Source organism: Mastomys coucha, unplaced genomic scaffold (genome assembly GCF_008632895.1).
Source record: "Mastomys coucha isolate ucsf_1 unplaced genomic scaffold, UCSF_Mcou_1 pScaffold6, whole genome shotgun sequence".
NCBI classification, from domain to species: Eukaryota; Metazoa; Chordata; class Mammalia; order Rodentia; family Muridae; genus Mastomys; species Mastomys coucha.
The window spans coordinates 26848292-26870353 of record NW_022196912.1 but is presented as its reverse complement, the minus strand read 5'-3'; the positions used below and the strand labels follow the sequence as shown (position 1 = coordinate 26870353).

The following is a 22062-nucleotide window of genomic DNA, read 5'->3' as shown; positions in this document are numbered from 1 at the left end:
ACCTTCCCTAAATAATAAAGAACAGCTGTAGGCCACAGATTCCCACAGCCCGCTTTGGGGCACTCAGGGGTTCGAGGCTTCCTGGCAGCGGACAGAGCACCGCCCCGAGGGGAGGGTCCGTGCGGGAAGAGTTCGGGCCTCCTTTCTCACACTTCCTTAGGACCTCGGCCCGGGCGTGACTGCGGCCGGCAGAGGGCGCGGGGCCGCTTCACGCTGCGCGGGGCCGGAGGGGTTGCGCTGCCCCGGGGCGCCCCGTCGGAGCCGGAGGGCAGCCGGGCTCCGGGCCCGCCCGCCGAGGGGGAAGGGGTGAGGGCGGGGCCGCGAGTGGGTGGGGCGGGGCTCGAAGGCGGGGCGCCGCGGGCGGGGCCCGGGGGGCGGGGCCGCGAGCGGGGGGCGGCGGCGGCGGCGGCAGCGGCGGCGGCGGCCGTGGAGGAGGAGGAGAACATGGCGGCCGCGGAGAGCGGCTGAAATGCCTGTTCTTCAGGCCGGGCGAGCGGGAGACTGACGCGATTCACCTCGTCCTGTCGTCCGTCGGTCGGAGCGCGGTCTCGAGCGCTTCGGCTGCAGTCCGCTGCCGTTCCCTTCAGCACAGCTTGCGCCGGGGTGGTTCTGCATCCCCCTGAAGTGGGGGGACTCCTGCTCCGGAGGAGGGGGCCGGAGAGCCGAGGCGGCGGCGGCGGCGGCGGCGGCGAGCCGCTTGGGCCCCGGGGACGGGCGCCCGGCCGGAGGAGCGGCGGAGTCCGCGGCGGCGCGGCCACAGCCGCGAGCGAGCGCGGCCCAGAGGCGGCGGCGGCGGAGGCAGGTGAGTGGCGGCGGCGGCAGCGGCGGCGGCCGGAGCCTCGCGGTGGGTGCAGCTGTCACGAGCCGCGCGGCCGCGGCGGCCCTAGGGGGCGGGGAGCAGCTGGCGCCCTCCGTCCCGGCTCTGCTTGCTCTGGGACCCGTCTCCTGCTGCCACTTTTCTCGAGTTCCCCTTGCCGGCCTGGCGCGGCTGCAGGGGGCGGAGGTCGCAGCTGTCACGGCACCAGCTGGGGGCTGCTCGGGGCGAGCGGCGCGCTGCGGAGCGCCGTCCCTGCGGCGCACTCCAGTTGCCCTAGTTAGTGGAGTGCGAGCATCCGCGGAGGGCGCGCGGCCGCGGGCCGGGTGGGGAGCGGGCGCCCCGAGCCGCCGCCGAAAGGGGGAGCCGGAAGTAGGCGCGGGCGCCCCTCGGCCCCAACGAGCAAGCACGGTGACCTTGGCCAGCTCGGCAGCCTCTCTGAATTTTGTTCGCCGGGACAGCGAAATGGGGGCGACGTAGGCATGCCTTTCTGTGGGTGCAGCTTTCGACGGCCCCTTTGCCTAGCCTGGCTGCACTTGCCTTTCTCCCCTCGGGAGCGGGGCTTCGGAGGTAGGAATGGGCGGATAAAGGAGATTTTTCCCTCTTGCGGCTGGGATTTGGTCCCCTTGTAAGGTTCTGCTGAAAGGACCTAGAAAGACGAGCAACACACGTTGGCCCGACGATTGTATGTAGTGCCGGTTAATGGTCAGTGATGGAACTTGAGCTCTCCATAGTCTCTTGGAAAAGACTCGAAGAAACTGGACACCGGGGTCCTCGGTCCTTACCACACATCTGCGGTGGCTCGTTTAATTTTATTGTATATGCATTTTTGTTTTTTTAAAGCAGTCACTCCTGTGGGCCAGACACCCTGTAGTGTGATGATGTTAGAGGGAGGCGGAGGGATTGACAATACACCCAGTATGTGACAAGGACAAGCCGAGGTGCTGTGGCCAAAGAGTTTGGTAGGGAGGGAAACTTTAAGCTGGGGAGTATCTGTTAGCCTGTCTGGCTCCGCTATCCTTGTAGAGACACTGAAGAGGCGAGGCAGGTGTCCTTGTGGAGAAGGTGACTTCTCTTCTTCTCTTCTCAAACAGTAAGTTTTTAAATGTGAAGTATGATGTTGGCGACTGAGGAGTTCGTAGGTGAATCGCTGTCCCAGCACCCGGTGATTGACAAGAGAAATGATGGTGATGATTTGTGAAGTATAATGCTTTCACTTCATGAAGAAATCTTTTAAGCATCTGCATGACAGTCCTGCTGTGAAGCCTAGACGACGTGGTGGAGTCGTGGGGGTGGATTTCAAGGGTTAAATTTGTTTGAGGTTTGCTTTCTCGGCTGGAATTGGTTGGAGGTTAGTCTTGAAAAAAAAAAAAAGTCGGCCAAAGGGGCCTCATCTAGCTTCACAGAAGCTGTGATGTAGCAGGAGGGGGTCGGATTTCTTCATGTCGGGAATAAGGTGAAAAGAAAGTATTTGCGTATTTGCTTGGGTCTTTGGCTCTCGAGCTAGAAATAGTTTTGGGTTAAAGGTAGCCATGGGATTTGATTCAGTTTCATAAATAGGCATTCCTCGAGTAATTTGTCATAAAGTAGGTAAAATGGAAGTGTTCCTGCTTAATCTCTTGTACTTTGTGGAAAGGGCCAAGTTGGTTTTGTGACCTAAAGTCTGTCATATTTTTCTCTCCATTTCTTATTCAGACTTCAGGAGCTCGGAGAGAAAAATCCGAGGCCCGTTGCTTCTAAGAGTCGGTTTGATTTTTGCAGACATTTTATTTTAATCTATTACACGTATTTAATCCATACTGAACTTTGGTTTATAGATGCAAAGCTTAAATTTTACATAATTTGCAGTTAATCTCTTCCTTATTTCTGAGAAAATTTATAGGGTTGTGTCTATAAAATTGCTTTTGTGTGTGTGGTTTAAGCTGAGAGAATGTTTTTAAATCTACAATTTTGGCTAAGCAGTTTTATTGAGAGAAAATAAAAACTCTATGGAACTAATGACGATTGTTCACTTTAACGGGGATTATATAGACAATGCATTCCTTTCTCCTGCCTTCTGCCAACATTTGTTTTTATTTCTCCCTCAACTCCAGGATTTTATTTCTAGAAATTTGGGCTGGAAACAGAAGCAGCCTATGTATGATCCCGAGAACTTGCTTCTGCCAGGAGGCTGTAAGGGCAACCTGAGGTGGGAGTGATGGGAAGACAGTGCTACTGCTAAAGACGCTTCTTTGACTGCTGCAGGAGTTAGGGTCACAGTCTAGTTCTGCTGAATTTCCCGTTTTCGCAGATGTGTTGATCTTTTGGTGGGCAGAGGATTAGGTTGCTATGGCGCTGACTGGTGTATACTGTAAAACTGTTGGCAAAATGTCAGGCTTCTAACTCTATAGTGAAGGGTGGTAAACAAGTCTAAATAACTTAAATGTGTTTTCCCTGGATGGAATGTTCTCTGCATGTCCTCTTGATCCTGTTAATCCAGGGAGCGATCTTCACCAGGACTTAATGTTGAGTAAGTGAGGGTGGTGGAGAGGTGCTGAAAGGTGGAGCGAGAGAGAGATGGAGGATGTCGGACATCCTTGGGAAAAGCTGTTTCCAATCAGGCTCTGGACCGGGTGGCACTACTAATTGTTTTTCAAGGACATTTAGATCTCCTTGTTCAGTTGTCACCAGCTTCACATACCTTCTCTTGGGCCAACAGTGCCTCTGTTTCTTATTTCAGTTTGATGTACTCTCTGTCAAGGAGGCTAAGTTGTTTGCTGTGTTAGCTGGCCCTAAACTATGGCCCATCTTAGGTTTCATTTTAGGCAAGTATGGAGTTCAACCTGAGTACACAAGACAGTAGATCTTCTAGGTTATGAATAGAGGAGGTCCCTAGGATGCTCATTATGGTCTTGGTATTGATAATCACAGTAATTCTCAGAGGGCTAGCTTTTACTTTCCTGGCAGAGGTCCAAAGTCACTGTGGTGGGTGCTTTACTGCATTACCTGCAAACTCTAGATGCTAACATGGGTGTGGGGTTATACAGAATACTCACTCTTCAGGAGTTGGATGGCAGATCCCTAGATCTGGTCTGGGTTACAGAGCTCTACAGAATTTTATGCCTCTCCTCATTTGTATAGACTTGACCCTACGAATGGAGTAGACTAGGCCATAGTAATGGATTCCTTCATTGCTCTGTCACATTAACCAATCATTTTCTCTTTTGTTATTGGCCATTGAGGATAGGCCTTGTGGGCTCTGATTTTTTTTTTTCTTTCTTCCTTTCTTACCATAGGAAGTGATGTGTAGGCATCTTAAACTTTAAATCTTAGTTAGTCTGTGTGCCTTATTCCTTATTATATGGTGTTGGATCATAAAATGACCTGGTGGCAGCTGGGTACTATTCTTAGCTACTTAATTTAAGGATATATAATTTTTTTTTCTATAACCTAGTGTAGTTTTGGAAATGGCTTGTGACTGTATGGTATTTGAATTACTACAGAGCATAGAAATTATTATTTTATATTTTCCTGGACATATAGCTTAATGTAGGAGGTCATTATTAAACACTAACACCAATTCGTAAGTCTTCCATTAGTGCAAGTTAAAGAGGTTGCTATCCTGGTTCCCTCCATGAACCCATCCATAGCAGAATGTTTTTATTTACTTTGTGATAAGAAGAGTTAAACCCAGGGCCCTTTGAATACTAGGCAGGCCATCTACTGCTCAGCTGAGCCCCCAGTTCTTTCTCACTTTGATGTTGATGCAGTTGTGCTGAGTTGCCCAGGCTGATCTCAAAGTTTCAGTCCTCCTGCCTCAGTTTCCTAGTACCCAGGATTATAGAAGTGATATCACTGTGCTCAGCTCACAGAACAGTACTTCTGAGATTCTCTAAAGTGACAGGCTTTCTTAGTGTAGGGATCACGTTTAGTGGTAAGTAACTTATGCCAGAATAATAGATGCTGTTGTTCTTTGAGGTGAAAGTAATCAATTTAGTCATGCTTACCTTTTGTTCTTTTAATAAATGCATACACACACACATACACACACACATACACACACATACATACATTCACAACATACATATTTCAAAGAGGAGAAGAGGGACATGGATAGTGTTGAGTAACCCTGGAATCTTACCGCTAGGAACAGAGATCAGACTGATAAGAATAGATGCCAGAATAGAGGTATAATCCCACCAGCAGAGTCAGAATCCTACGAGCAGAAGACTATCCAACTCTCCCACAGTGATGCCTTAAAAAAATAGCCAAATGTGTGTGTGTGTGTTTGGTCATGCTCATGTCATGGTACAAATGTCTAAATCGGAGGACAACTTTTAGGAGATGGTTCTCTCCTACCATGTGAGTTTCAGAGGTTGGACTTGTGTCATATGGCTTCTTAGCAAGTATCTTTACCTATAAAATCATCTCATTGAACCAGGTCCTATATTTTTATCCTTTTTGTTTGTAGCTTTTTACCCATCAGTTTGTAATTTTGAGGCAAATTTAAAGGTTGTTTTAGAAATTGAACTTTGACTTTAGTGGGGGGGGGGGTTAGGGGGTTGGGTCATGGCTCTTCCAGATTCCTAGTTCCTGTAACCTTAAGTATTTAAACCTTAGGTTTTCATATTTAAAATAGGAACAATGTACTCACTTTCATATTATTGTGCTTTTAAAAATGAAGCTAGGTAACATTGTTTAGCTGTGATCTGGCATGTAGTAAACATCAACACCTTAGCAAGTGGACATTCTACTCTTAACCCATTACTAAGTCCCTCATTCTTTTCTTCATAATTTTTTGTGTCTTTTTTTTTCTGGTTGGATAATCTGATCCCCAGTCATTTGACCCTACTTGGAGCAATGGGAATCATTGTGGGGGTCTGAGTTTCTTTGCCATCAAGTGAGCTATTGGTCAGATTTCACTTTTCTTTTTGTGCTAAAATTGTAATTCATATGTTTAGAGCTATTTGCCTTCATGCATTTGTCTTTCTAATTTATTCTACACATAGCTACTGGAAAAAATCCTTTCTAAATGTTATTTGATGTTTTTCGTGAAGACTCTACAAATTTATCAAACCCGTAAACATTTAAGTGGAGTCTATTATTTCCCATTCCAGAAAATCTGCTGTAGATAACATCAGAAATGCTTTATAACCTTCAGAGTACTACACAAGTGAAGAAAGACTTATAATCTCCCAGAGTCCAGTCTGGGAGACATAGAGTAAGACCCTGTCTAAAGAAATAGTCATCTATAGGAATGTTGCTTCTTAGCTTACATGTTTCATTTTCTTTACTTAAATTGTGTTTCCTTTTCTTTTATGTTCTCTTGATCTTCAAAAACAGTGTCAGAGCTGGTCTATTACAGCTGGTCTCCACTCCATAAGCATCACTCACTTTTCTGCATAGTCCCTCCTTCTTTCTTTCTTTCACTGCCTTCTTCACTTCCTCCCTAATTAGACTGGGAAATCCTTGAGATTGCAGGAACCACAGCATTCAGAGTAGAAGAGCTTTAAGGGTTATTTAATATAATCTCTGTAACATTGTTGAGGAGATAACTAGGTCCAGGCGAAAGGTTTTGGCTACCAAGATTTAAAATTTTAGGAATTCTAGTAAACTTTGAAGTAATCTCTGAGCTAAGGAAGGAAAGAATATAGAGGCAGTTGTATTGTATACGGTTATCCTTAAATCAGCCAGCCACTATAGCAAATACCCAGAAAGGGTGGTGATGTAGCCTAGTGGTGAGTGCTCACCTAGCTTACCTGAGACCTTATGTTCATTCCCCATTACTGGTCTGGGTGAAGAAAGAAAACATTTTGAACACTTTTAAATCATTTTAAACAATTTTTAAACATTTTAAAACAATTTAAAAAATTGTTTCTGTATTGAATATGTATAGTTTTTTGTCATCATTCCCTAAATAATACAGTATGATAAAATTTAAAGCCTTGATATTGTATTAGAGTTTGTAAGTAATCTAGTAGTACTTTAAAGTATACAAGGTTAGGAATAGAGGCTATGTGGAAACACTATATCATTATATGCAAGGAACTTGCACACCCATAGATTTTGATATCTCCATGGGTTTCTGGAATCAGTCTCTCATAAATACCAAGAGACAACTTTATTTTAACAAGGAAGTAATTAAGACCATTTTCCCTCAAAAATTTCAAAAATATTTGGAGAGGAATACCTGCTTTTCTTGTATTGCTCTCATTCAGAATCAGCAAATATTTATTGAGTGTTGTCTCTGAGCCAGGTATTATGCTAACTCTACAAACTACATTTTATAAACGAGGAAATAAGTTCAGGAAAGTTAAGTGGCTTGTGTAAGATCACATGGCTTGTAGGTATTAGGATGGCATTGGAGCCTTGAATGGCTGACTGGAAGTCCCATTCATACCTTTAAACTGGAGTCTATTCAAGAGTGTTTGCCACACTTGGCTACACTACAGCTCTCTTTTCTGGACTTTCTTTGGGTTCCATACAGGCTCCTGCAACTTTCTTTCTTTCTGGTAACCTAGGTACCATGTATACACACCAGTTAGTGAAAGTGTCACTTTAAGATTCTTGTGCTTGCTGATCTCACCTTTGTACTTTAGTAATGTTGATTCTTTTGAGCTTCTGTCCAGAGAAGCTTATCTTTGAATGGCTGGTTTTGGATTCTTAGCAATAAAATTCTGCCTCTTAAGTTTTGATAGTGTTTAAATAAAGCTTAAGGTATTTTCTTTCATTTGGAACAAATTGATCATTTTCTCTATTTGCAGTGTGTTTTAGATGGTCATCTTACTCTGTTTTAATATATTGTATCTTAAAATTTTGGTTTGCCTATATGATTGAAATATTTACATACTTATATTATCAGTCATAGATTTCATTGTTTGTGTGTATATATTTAAATATAACCCATTGTATTTAACCAGATAGTTGAAGGATAGAATGCCCTTGTTTTTTGAAATGTATAATACTGGCTTTACTTTGGCAAGTTTGTTTGGAGGAAACCAGGGAAAAGCTATTTGTTCTACAAATTCCTGGGATTTCTTCGGGAATACTTCGACTTTAGATGGCACAGGAAGTCTGTAGTTGACTCTAGCTACTGGCATCCACTGAAGCTATAGCTACATGAGTACCTTGTTCAAGGTGCTGTGCTGTTAAAAGATAAGGAAGTGAAACGATAAGATACAAATTCTATTCTTAAGGTGATTATGACCTAGGAGAAGTGATAAGACAACGCACATACCTGTAATATTAATTAAATGTAATGCGTGCTGTGAGAGGCATGCTGGGACAGCAGTGTACTTGAGGATCTAGGGAGAGAAAGAGAGAGCAGTTATCTCATTTGAGAAAGAGAGATCAAGGTAGTTTTCATGGTAGGCTTAGTGGTGAACATGCACTGAAACCTGGACGTGCTTTGTATAAGGGTGGGATGAAGAGAGCAGTCAGTGTTCTCAGAAAGATAAAATGGACAAGCAACAAGGGCAGGGAAGTTGGGTTTCTTAGCAAGTGACAAAGGGGACTGTGTGGAGATAGGAGAGCATCGAACTAAGTGAGAGTGGAAGCAGACTTCAAATTGAAGTTATGTGATGCTGATGGACTTTTAATGGTGGAGATAGTGGGAACAGTATGTAGTAAGTATGTAGATCTGGATGAGAATGAGAAATGTCAATTTTCCAAATTCATATGGATCTTTCCTTGGCAGGTTTTTATATCCCAAATTTTATATTTTCATAATTTTTGAAATGATTCCATATGTAAGGTTTACCACACTGGGAAATTTTTCACCCATTTTTATGTATATTTAAAAACAGATCACATGGTTTTTGAAATGAAGTTAGTATAAAATCTTTTTAACTGCCTTATACTTTTTTTTTAAGCAGCAGCTATTCTTTTAAACAGTGCATTATCATGTGATATTTTAAAAATTATTATTCTTTTATTTTTTGTGTGTGTATGGGTATTTTGTCTGCATGTATATCTGTGTGTAACATGCATGCTCAATACACTCAGAGACCAGAAGATGATGTGCAGCAGGAGTTATAGATAGTTGTTACCTGCCATGTGGGTGTAGGGAATTGAACCAGGGTCCTTCTGGAAGAGTCCTCAGTGCTCTTAACCATGCCCCACTATCTCTCGGGCCCTTAGTTGACTTTTTAATCTATCTATCTATCTATCTATCTATCTATCTATCTATCTATCTATCTATCTATCTACCTACCTATCTATCTATGTATTTTTAGTGTTTTGAGACAGGGTTTCACTGTGTAGCACTGGCTGGCCTGGAACTTTGCAGCACAAGCTGGCTTGAACTCAGTGTGCTGCCTCTCCTGAGTGCTAGGATCAAAGGCATGCACCACCATGCCTGGCCTCATTTGACATTTTCAAAATGATGCAGTAGAATTGTTTTTCATTGCAAAATGTCCTCTCCTTGTCTGTGCACCTGACTGTATGAGAGAGATTGGTCATTACAAGTTGGAAACCTCCAGCTCTCAATATTCTTCACTATTTATTTATGCCCTACTGTGTTCCAGAAAGGATTTAAGGCAGGCAATGCCATTAAGATTTGGTTGAGTAAGTCAAGGTACTTGCTGCCAGACATAACAACCTGATTTGAATCCCTGGGACCCACATGGTAGAAGAAGAGAACCAGCCTCCCCAGAGTATCTCCTGACCTCCACCAGATGCTGTGACATGGACACACACAAACATAAATACATGTGCTTTTGAAATAAAAGAACCTTGGGCCGGGCGGTGGTGTCGTACGCCTATAATCCCAGCACTTGGGAGGCAGAGGCAGGCAGATTTCTGAGTTCAAGGCCAGCCTCGTCTACAGAGTGAGTTCCAGGATAGCCAGGGAAACCCTGTGTGTTCCCCTCTGTGTAGACAGAGAAACCCTGTCTCAGAAAAAAAAAAAAAGAGCTTTGGACCTTGTTACAGCTGTGTGTATCCAGCCAATGCCCTTAGCCAGGTGTGAGCTGAAAGAATAGTGTTGTCTTTTGCCAAACTGGTAGCATTATGACTACAGTTATAGCGCAGTTGGAAGGTAGTTGTTCAAGAGAAATTGGTTGTAAGGAACTAATAAAGGGTCATAGATCAGTGTTTCTCCAGTCAGATTTTCATCAACTGTTTGGAAGATGCAAGAAATATTAGAGGTCGGTGGGCAAGCTCTTTCACTTTCCGTCTTTGTGATGTCATGCATGTTAGGGAGGCCTGGGTAAAGAGAACCTTAGATTTATAATTTTACAAGGTAGATGTAGACTTCCAACACAACTTTGTATTGCAGATCTGTATTTCATAGAGATTAATTGGTTACCTTTCGGCAAAAGACTTGGTGAACATTGTCTAACTTGATGATGGCTTGCTTCATCTACAAAAAGACAACTACCATTTACTGACATTTTCTGAAATACATGGTTATGTGGGGTATGCAGTCCTGCAAATAAGCACATTGAATCTGCCCCTTTGGGACAGCAACTCTTTCTTAATAGCAACTAAAAAAGTAATTACCTTTTGGAAGAAAACAGAGTTCAGTGCTGGAGAGAGGATATTAGAAATGATGTTTGGAAGCATTTCCGTCCTATTGGATTTAATTGCTGGTAATTTGAAGTGTTAATTTGAAGAACTTTTTTTTTTTTTACATGAACACTTGAATTCATGAACGAAGTTTTCTAACCTGTATAAAAAACCTTGTAAAAGAGACATTTTAGTGGTTTTGAGCCCATCTGCTGAAAATATAAAAAGGTAATTTTATCTGATTAGCTTGTAAGAACAACTGATTGCCATCAGGAAATATGGAAATGCAGTAGCTGAATTTTAGCAAAAAGCCTTTGCATAAATGGTGAGTGGAATTGCAATTGAATATCATGTTTTATTCAGTGAAGCCAGTAATGGAGTTCTTTTTGGGTTTTATTCATCTTTGCAAAGTATGTTTTTCAGCTGTGCTAACCATTAAAACCAAGCAAAATAGTTATTTATTATAAACACGAACTGAATTTAGGACTAGAGCCTCAAGCTGTAGTATTTAAAAAAGTATGAATGCAAGATTAAAACCAACCCCCCAGCCATGTTTAAGTTGTAGTACTGTCAAAAAGTAGTGGAATTAATAATAGCACTTATTAAAAAACACACATAGCTTTTATGAATCAATGAGTAACATAATTGTTTAAAATTGCTTAGTTTGTTGTAATTTATGATTCTTAAATTTGTATTTTATATATTTTATAAAGGACATAATTTATCAGCTTGGTGTTCAGTGTATATAAATCATAAATATACATATGCCTGATTTGCTGTTAAAAAACTTTAAAGCCTGGGTTATATGATAAAAATTGTTACCACTATTCCATAGCAGAGGTTCTTAAGTTGGAGTTTATGAGCTAATAGCCTCTAGATTGGCTTTAGTCTATAAACACTTCATATGTAAAATTTTGTGAGATTATCATTTCTCTGGGAGAGGGTCTACATATCGCACCAAATTCCAGAAAGGGTCCATCATCCCCTGTGTTGCTGAGGACAGGGACCTCAATAACACTATTCATCCAGTTTTACCCTCTTGCCAAGTTTGATGGATACATCTGATGTCATTATTCAAGCCTGCAGTATGACTGGTTTTGCAGTTTTTCCATTTTGCAATAGATGTGATTGCAAATGCCTTTGGCCTTTACAGGTGTTTGAGCTCTGTTTGTTGCACAACTGCCTGGCTCTACATTATTTGGTTTCTTTTATATATAATTTCTCTCTCCAGCCCTTTTTCCCAATTTCACAGAAGTACAAATGAGGATATAGGTGTGTGTGTGTGTGTGTGTGTGTGTGTGTGGTGTGTGCGTGTGTGTGTGTGTGTCTGTGTCTAGGAAGTTCTGTTGAATGGTTTGGGATTCAGAGTTGCTTGTTTAAATACCCATTAGTCCCCGAATCTCAGCCATACTAGAGCTTTTCTGACTCTGATTTGACATACTAAAAGCTTTCTGAGTGTATGGGGCCATTACTTGGTCCCTTCTTTCCTACTCTAATTTTATTTTATTTTTCTAAAGATTTATTTTATATGTATGAGTACACTGTAGCTGTAGAGATGGCTGTGAGCCATCATGGGTGTGGCTGCTGTTGAACTCAGGACCTATGCCGGCCCTGCTCACACCAGCCCTGCTTGCTCCGGCCCTCTCACTCTGGTGTAATTTACTGCAGCTGTTTTCAGATGCACCAGAAGAGGGTGTCAGATCTCATTACTGGTGGTTATGAGCCACTATGTGGTTGCAGGGATCCGAACTCAGGACCTTCAGAAGAGCAGTGAGCGCTCTTACCCGCTGAACCATCTCTCCAGCCCCCCAACTCTAATTTTAATTTAGGTCTACATACAAATGTAGGGTTTTTTTTTTGTTTTTTTGTTTTTTGTTTTTTGTTTTTGTTTGTTTGTTTGTTTGTTTGTTTTTGGTTTTTCGAGATAGGGTTTCTCTGTATAGCTCTGGCTGTCCTGGAACTCACTCTGTAGACCAGGCTGGCCTTGAACTCAGAAATCCGACTGCCTCTGCCTCCCAAGTGCTGGGATTAAAGGCATGCGCCACCACTGCCCGGCTATAAAGTGGTCCTATAGTCCATAGTGAATTGCTTCTGTTTTTTTTTTTCTTTATTTTATTTTCAAACTATTTATTTAGGGCTGGAGAGATGGGCAGTTTAGAGCACCGGCAGCTCTTTCAGAGGGCTCAGGTTTGGTTCCCAGCACCTCCATGGCAGCTCAACTATCTGTAATTCCTGCTTCTAGAGATCCAGTGCCCTCTCTTGGCTTCCATCAAGCATCAAGCACACACACAGCAGAACACTTTCATGCAGGCAAAACACTCATACACATACAATAAAAATAACTATTAAATAAAACTATTCTTTTTGTGTGTGTTGTGCCATATGTACATGTGGCACACGTAGCACAGTATGCCTGTGTATCTGTGTGGTGGTCAGAGGACTACTTCCAGGGGCTGGCTTTCTCTTTCCATCATGTGGCTCCCAGGAATGGAACCCAGGTGATTAGACATACTAAGTATATTTGCCTGCTGAGACATCTTGCCAGCACCTCTTTTAGTTTTTGCATAATTTTACTGTAAAATGATCATCCTGATACTTTGGGGGCATGTGCATGATGTTCCTGTATGTGAGTGCATATTCGTATGTACATATGCATCTGTGCATGTGTGTGTATGAGTGCAAGGCGTAGCACATAGAGGCCAGAAGCTAGGAGCTGGTTGATGTCTGGTGTTTTCCTTGTTCAACCTCCAACTCTTTATAAGTTGAGACAGGATTTCTCAGAGCTCTTGGCCAGCCTAGCTTTCTTCCACAGGCCTCCAGTCCCACCTGGTGTTTACAAGGCTGTTGAGGATTCTGGTACACGTGCTTGGCTTTTACTTGCTGAGCCATTCCCGGGCCCTATCATGCTAATGTTTACTTGTGCTGTATTACTTTACTAAAAAGCCTTTCAAGGTCCTCATTACTATCAAAATAAAGTTGCTCCATAGCCTATCACTTAAACCTTTGCAGTGTCTGGCACCAATCTGTACTCTGGCTTTATTTTCAATTAGTGTTCTGCAATCTGAAATGAAATTGTTGGCTTATTGTCCCCTAAATATCCTATTTCCTCCTGCAGAATATTTTTCCTTATTCTAGAACTATACCTATTCTTTAAAACTTCACTCAGATATCCTAGTTCTTGTCAATTTAAAGCTAAAGGCAGCATGTTCCTTCTGTAAACTCTTTTTACTTTTCTTATGCATTTGATAACATGTGTGTGTGTGTATATATACATACATGCATACATACATATATATATATATTCATTCTGTATGAATTGTTTTGCATGTCCTATTACTCATAGTATGGTATAAAATGAGCAAAAAAAGGTTCATGTTTTATATTTTGTCCTTTGTGGTGATGTCTTAGACTCAATAAAAATTAACAAATGATATTGATTAACTCACAATGCTGCTTGTGAATGTACTTAAAGAATGTGTGTGTGTGTGTGTGTGTGTGTGTGTGTGTTTGGAATACTCATAGATTATATATTCTAGGTCTCAAGATGTATAGTGAATTGAAAATAGAATATTGCATGGAGAGGAGAACATGTTCTAAAGTGTAAAACATTGACTCTAAAGGGTTATGCTGAAATGTCAGTAATAGCTGTACGTGATAATATAACTGTTGCTTAGGAGGCTGAGAAAGAAAGATTTTAAGTTTGAGGCTAGCCTGGGCAACTAAGCAAAACCTTTTCTCAATATTTTTTAAAAGGTGGCAGTGGCTAGACATATAGCTCATTGGCAGAGTACTTGCCTAACCATGTATTAGGCCTTGGATTCAATTGTTAGAATTGCTGCTCAAAACTTGAAAACCAAAGAAAAAGAAATCTGAGATAGCCTGGTAAGTTATTATTTTAAGCATAGAGCTACCCTTGTCATGATCGAACATACAAACTTGTATTCCTTTCTGCCTCTGTCCTTAGAGATGTTGGAGTAAAAGATCCTAAGATCTTGATCATTACTACTTTTCTGGTTTCATTTGTTTGTTTGTTTGTTTAAGCATGTTCTTTACATGAGAAGTTTTGTTTTGTTTTGTTTTTCGAGACAGGGTTTCTCTGTGTAGCCCTGGCTGTCCTGGAACTCACTCTGTACACCAGGTTGGTCTCAAACTCAGAAATCTACCTGTCTCTGCCTCCTAAGTGCTAGGATAAAAGGTGTGTGCCACCACTGCCCTGCTGAGAAGTTTTTTTTCTATTGAACACTCATAGTAATATGAGGCACCAAAAGTTATTCTTCAAGTTCCTGGATATCAGGAAGATTATAATCAGGCCTGGAGACATGGCTCAGTGGCTAAGAGTGCTGGTTTGTCTTCTAGATGACCTGGATTCAACTTCTAGCACCCATATGGCAGCTAACACCCATCTGTGACTGCCATTCTGGTCAGTGATTCTGATGCCATCTTCTGGCCACCAAGGGTACCAGGCATACTTATGGTACACAGACATAGATGCAGATAAAACATCTATATACATAAAATAAAAATAAATAAATCTTTAATAAAAACCAAAAGATTATAATTTCCATAAGGCTGTCTCTTCTGTCTTAAACTGTATACAAATTAAAAAAAATATAAAACAATACAAAAATGTCTCATGGGAGTATGTATTTCAGCATTTAGTACTTGCTTGAAAATTATTATTGTTGGCTTGCTTCTATTTTTACCTGTCTTCTGTCCCTTTAACCCAAGTGTAAATTACAAAGGGGAGAGATGATTTTTCTATTAGTTTGCACTCTAATGCTTTCAGAGTTCTCTAGTGTATTTATAAAGCTGTTGCAATGGTGCTTGGAGACTAGCACTTCCTGGAGGAAGTGGATGTGAGTTAGAATGGTAGGATTTGGAAAGATGCTCCTGGCATAGTTCCATGGTACATGAAAAGCGTTGCTATGTAGGCAGATGATGAGGCTTCAGCATATATTTTCTGGAACATAAAATAGCTTTTTGGTTATTGTGGCTTTTCCCAAAATGACACATGTTACTTCCCAAGGTAGTCATAGAGTTCTGCAGGAAATCCAGACAGAAGACATAAATGAGCAGAGGATGGCTTTGCTTGCCATAGAAGAACTAACCTCCTTCCTTCTTCCTTCCTTCCTTCCTTCCTTCCTTGCCCCCACCTCTCTCTCTCTCTCTTTCTATAAATTAATTAATTAATTTATTTATTTGTTGCTTATGAGTACACTGTAGCTGTCTTCAGACAGACCAGAAGTGGGCATCAGGTCTCATTACAGATGGTTGTGAGCCACCATGTGGTTGCTGGGAATCGAACACAGGACCTCTGGAAGACCAGTCAGTACTCTTCTCGCTAAGCCAACTCTCCAGCTCCAGAACTAACTTTCTCTATTGAGGTGAATATCAAGATGGGAAGACCCTGTTTGAGAGTTGTTGAACAACAGTAAGACTTTTATATCTGGCTAAATATATTTTAAAAAAGATTTGCTGGGCAGTGGTGGTACCTGCCTTTAATCCCAGCACTTGGGAGGCAGAGGCAGGTGGATTTCTGAGTTCAAGGCTAGCCTGGTCTACAGAGTGAGTTCCAGGACAGCCAGGACTACACAGAGAAACCCTGTCTCAAAAACACTTTAAAAAAAGAGATTTATTTATTTTATGTGTATGAATGTTTTACATGCATGCATGCATATATGTGTATGTATGTATGTATGTATGTATGTATATGTGTGTGTTTGTACTGTGTGCTTGCCTGGTACCTGCAGAGGCTATAAGAAGCATTGAACCCCTGAAACTGGAGTCATAAATGGTTGTGAACCATAATGTGGTTCTTGGAATGGAATCTGTTATCCTCTGATCTCTTTTTCTAGCTCCTGAACGTAATTTTTTTATTGTTGAATCATTTGTAAAAAAGAGCTTGTAAGTGCTGACTTTTAACCTCTAGGTCAATGGAAGAGTAACTTTTTACTGTTGTCTCTGTTGTAAACAGTAAGCTTTGGTTTGCTGTTGTGGAGTAGATATTTGAAACTCATAGAAAGTGAATATTTGCTTTGGTATATGATCTTTAGAACTTTCCTCCTTCCAGCACCTGGTTGATAAGATTATAGACTGAGGAAGAAGGAGTGCAGAGCTTTGGGATACCAATGGGGACTTTTTGATGTCTGAAAATATATCTGTAATATCTCTGGAGGCCTTCACTTATTTCCTACCAAAGCTGTGTTCCTTTTTTGTTTACCTTTCTAATGCTTGCTTGATAAGGGCCATTGAGGTAATGTTAAAATTCTGACCAGTTGTGCATGACTAGGTCACTGCCTTATTTACTGTTCCATTGCTAGGAATACACATCATGACCAAGACAACTTACAAAAGAAAACATTTGGGAGGTTGGGGTGAATCACAGTTCTAGAGGAACATCATGTCAGGGGAGATGGGAGGGTATGGGTGTAGGGGTGGGAAGTGGGGGTGGTGTATGGTGTCAGGCACACAGGGCAGACACTGGGGCAGTGCCTTATCTCAAAATTGGAGGTAGAGAGAAAGCTAACTATAATGGCATGGGCTTTTGAAACCTCACAGCCCACCACCAGTGATACACTTCCTCCAAAAAGGCCATATCTCCTAATCCTTATCAAACAGTTCCACCAACTAGGGACCAAGCATTTAAACATTCAAACAGGAGCATATGGGGGCCATCTTCATTCAAACCATCACAGAAGTATAGATCTTTATAGGTGATGAAACTATATATTTCCCATCACTTTTGTTCTAAAGTTATCAATCCTGCACTTTCTAGAACTTGAACTTTTTTTTAAACCACATACAATATTTTCTTTCTCTTTGAATCAAAAAGTAAACAATATATATGATACTTAACTGCATTCTAATAATAAATTCAAATGAATAAAAGTATATAGGATTAAGAGATGAAATTTCAGAAAATTACATGGCATATGTTAATTTAGGCTATCTAATAGTACCAGCTCTCTGTTTTTTAGGTGGTAGCATGCTCTTTAATAATGCTCCCTTCCCTTGTATATAGTGATTGGGGCAAAATGGATAGTCATGTGACCAAAGAAAAATCAGTTTTAGTGTACTTACCTGAGGTTCAAACCATGTAGGGTGAGGGGCCAGGCTCATCCCATTGGAATTGCTGACCTGGATGAAGATAGAAGAAGTACCATGAGGTCAATGATTTGCTGCGGGAAGGAATGAGGCCATTAGTTTTTCATCACTTTGACAAAACATGGGAGAATATCTTCTCAAAGCAGGAAATATTTAGTTTGGCTCATGGTGTTAGGCCCCAGTCTCTTGTCTGTTCTTTCTGGGATACTTGTGAGGGAGAAGGCCATGGCAGGGATCATATTGTAGAGTAAAGCTGGACATGGAATGGCACCCAGACAGTAGAGAAAGAGAACTGGTCCTGGAAAAAAGACATCCCTCCTAGATCCCGTGTCTAACAATTAGGCTCTGTGTAAAGTTTCTACCATCTCTCAGGACCACCACTGTCTGGGGGTGCCAAGCCTTCAGCACATGAATCTTTGGGGGAACATTCCAGATCCGTACACTAAGAGAGACCAGCATACAGACTACCTTGAGCCAGAGAATCACAATAGTCACTCTTGTATATACTCTCCTGTGCATGAGCACAGAGAATCTTTGCAGCCTTTGGACACTGCTGAACCTTAAATAAGACCTACTGATTATTTCTTAGTTAAATGACCTAATTGGTTGCTTTATTTGCTAGAGCTAGTGTGAATTGAGTTTCTGGATTTGGGAATTTGAAAGATTCTTGACTACTCTAGATCCCTGTTGGTACATCTGTTGCTCACATACACACTCACTCAGACACAAAAAGGAAAATACCGGGGCTGGTGAGATGGCTCAGCAGGTAAGAACACTGACTGCTCTTCTGAAGGTCCTGAATTCAAATGCCAGCAACCACATGGTGGCTCACAACCACCCGTAATGAGATCTGACGCCCTTTTCTGGTGCATCTGAAGATAGGTACAATGTGCTTATGTATAATAATAAATAAATCTTTGGGCCAGAACGAGCAGGGACTGAGCAGAGTTAGTTGACTGGAGTGAACAGAGGTCCTAAATTCAATTCCCAACAACCACATGAAGGCTCAACCATCTGTACAGCTACAGTGTACTCATATACATAAAATAAATAAGTAACTCTTTAAAAAAAAAAAGAAAATACCTTACATGTTGTTATTGGCCTTTTTTTTTTACACTCATGGATATTTTTGTATGCTAGAACATGTATGAGCTGTTCTATCTTTTCAATGCGTAACTAGCCTTACAGTTGTATATTATGTTGTTTATTTAACCAGTTCCCTTTTAATGAATATTAAGATAAAATTTTTTTTAGATATCTGCTTTTAAGCAATATGTATTTAATTTGTGCGCATTTGTGTATATGTGTGTGGGCACACGTGTGCTGGCACACTTATGGAAGTCAGAAGACAACTTGTGGAAGTTGACTCTGGCTTGGCAGCAATCACCTTTAACAGCTGAGCCATGTTGCTAGCCCAAGTCAAACATTTTCTGTTGCAAAATATGTTTCAGTAAATATCTTGTATCTGTTTCACATGTATGAGCATGCCCATGAGATTATTGGGTATGCACATATAAAACCTGATGTTCATTCAAATTGTCTATTCAAAGGCTACATTAATTTACATTTCCACTAGCAGCATATAATAGCAGCTGCTTTCCTTGCCTTCACTAACTCTGTGTATTATCCATCATTCCTAGTTGGACATATCTGCTGGTTGAAAATGAAACTTGACCTTGACTATTGGTAAAGTTGATAATCTTATCAGATATTCATTGTACTTACGATTTCCCATATTAAAGTTCTATTCAGGTTTGTTCCTTTTGAGTTGCTTGTCCTCCCCTTTTTAAATTAATTGCTTCTTTTATGGACTTAATATACTAATGTTGTATTTGTGTTTACACCAACCAGGGATGGCTTTGAAAGCTTGCTAATTATGTCTTTCAGAAATATATAAAATCTACTTCAAAACTCCTATGTGTATAGATAGATAGATAGATAGATAGGTAGGTAGGTAGGTAGGTAGGTAGGTAGGTAGGTAGATAGATAGATAGCCTGGTGGTGGTGGCGCACACCTTTAATCCCAGCACTTGGGAGGCAGAGGCAGGTGGATTTCTGAGTTCGAGGCCAACCTGGTCTATAGAGTGGGTTTCAGGACAGCCAGGGCTATACAGAGAAACTCTGTCTTGAAAAAACAAAAAACAGACAGACAGACAGATAGATAGATAGATAATTTAGCTGACATATTTAATAACTATTTGTAGAAGCCAGTTAAGTAATCTATAGGTACTTAACTTAGTTAATTTTACAACTGAGCTGAGGTTTTGGAAAGCCTTTGAAATTTTTCTGTGTCAGAATTTTATGAACATTCTAGCCAAGCATGGTGATACTTATTGTAGTCTCAGAATTTAGGAGACAGAAGCAGGTGGATTGCCAATAGGAGCCTAGCCTAAGCTATACAGTGAGTTCAAGGACAGTTTACATAACTAGTGAGAATCTGTCTTAAACCAAAACCAAAGCTTACAGATATAGCTTAATGGTAGAGCACTTCTCTAGCATGTGCAAGGTCCTGTGTTCAATACCTAGCATCATGTGTGTGCATGCACGCACACACATACACACACACATGCACACACACACACACACACACAGTTATAACCACATTGTGTTGTTGAATGCTAGGAATGAACTGTCTGCTAGTTAATTGGTAACTCCTCAGAACTATTTTCAGTTATGGCCCTTTACTTATTTGGCTAACCGCCATGAAAACATAGATTGGCTGGTTACTTTGACATGTTACCAAGTCCTTAATTTTTATAAGAAAATATTCTGTACTTGATTGACTATGAAATATATGTATATATGCATATGTTATCATTTAGCTTCACTCGAACGTGTATCTACTTTCTGCACTGTTGCTTAATTTTTTTAAAGTATACCTAGTAATCAGAGTTATCATTTCTTAGAGAATTACAGAAAACATACTCAATACATTGCTTTAAAGCCAATCAGTTTTTACCTGGATCAAATCAGAATATCTGAGAACAAGCTGTGTTGACTACTTTGTTTTAGAGCTGGATAAAATTGCTCTTATAGAACCTTCTTCAGTATAATGCAGTCAACCTTTATTGAGAGACATTAAAACAAACAGCATTGTGAAATTTACTACACTTCTTACTGGGGCATTCTCAGTGAGACTTCATCTCCTTTATCACGATGCCCTCGGTAGTGTTGTTACTACTGCTACTACGGGAACTATTAACGGCTGCTCTGGAGGGCTGGTGCTCAACACAGTGAGCTAATATTTGATAGACAAACACTCCTTTTAGCTGAGACGGATGCTTATGTCCTCACCTTACTGCGAGGATGCATGGTATAAGGGTTAGGCGCTGGCACTGGAGCTGGACTTCCTGAGCTCTACTGCTCTGCTAGCTCCTGGTCCATGCAGCTTCACCTGCTGAGGCCTTAGCTCTTCATCTAAAAAATGGTAATAATGGCAATTGTAGCTACCTCCACACACATTGAGAGCATTTCCTGAGTGTTCACAGGAAAAGGCTTGGCAATCCTGCCTGGGGGTGGGCTCATTGAAGATGAATATTTTCTTGTTTTGCTTTTCAGTGGTGTTAACATTAGAACACTTGTACTAGACTGTCCCTGATCATGGTGCCAGGATAAACTGCTTTTCCTTTGACCAGCTTGTTTATACTGCATAGTCATCATAACTCCAGAGACTGATGGGATTTCTCTCTTTAGGAGGGAGCTCAGAGCCTGATGGGTGGCCTTTCCCCTACAGTGGTATGGGAATTTATGACATATGATTTAAATGGTAAATTTACTGTTGATGCAATCTTAATAGTCTCCATTTTCTTTCTCTTTGCCAATTTGATTTTTCATTTTGTTTATTAGTAACCTTTGTGTAGATGTAACAAATGCTTGACAGAAGCCATTTAAATGAACAAAGATTATTTTGGCTTATGATGTAGTAGGTTCCATCCATGGCTGTTTGGCTTTTGTGGCAGTGGGTGTGTGCAGAGGAGAGCTACTTATCTCTTGGCAGACCAGCTGCAGAGAGAAGAAAAGGACTGGGACCCAGTGTAACTTTCAGATTCACACCACAGTGGCCTACTTCCTCCACCTGTGTCCACCCCCAAAGTTTCCACAACCTCCCGCAGCAGTACCACAGCTGAAGAGCAGTACCACAGCAGGACTCTGTGACAGACACCTCATATTGAAACCGTCACAAACTGTAATGCACCCCTGCGAGCTGTCTCAAATATTGGGGGTTGGACTACGAAAATGAGTGATTTGTATTCTAATGCATGCTCATATTGAAATGTCACATTAATTTTCATTAATGACTACTCCTCGATAGGTACATACTAAAATTTCCATTTCCTACCACAGTAGGTAGACTACTTTTAGATCAGTCCCTGTTAGAGCCAATCCTGTTAAAGGCATGGAGTTTCTCTCAAGCTTCAGTTACATACATGTTCCTTTGTGGCTTCTCTTATATTTTATGTTTTTATCTTTTGATCTTTGCTTCTGCCATCTCTTACAGATTTGAGGGTGGAGCTCCTTTTAAAAACTCATGAATCTGAAGTCTGTGGAAATACTTTCTAGAATAAGAGTTTATTCATACTGCAGCATAGGCAGTATGAAGGCCTCTTGTTACTCCACTTCTTTTCAAAAGCATGTCAATTTATTGATTTACAAAGAAG

General features: G+C 41.3%; 1 protein-coding gene across 5 annotated transcripts in view; it reads left to right on the top strand.

The window, feature by feature from the left end:
* The first annotated feature begins 399 nt into the window (after positions 1-399).
* The window catches only part of Ncoa1 (nuclear receptor coactivator 1), a 208920-nt gene continuing 187257 nt past the window's right edge, over positions 400-22062 (top strand). For 4 of the 5 annotated variants that reach the window (XM_031355731.1, XM_031355735.1, XM_031355738.1 and 1 more), the window contains exon 1: positions 400-802. The gene's annotated coding sequence lies outside the window, so the exon portion shown is untranslated. Of the gene's footprint in view, positions 803-1027; positions 1385-22062 lie in introns of those variants that run through there. The other variant, XM_031355730.1, reaches the window with a different exon arrangement.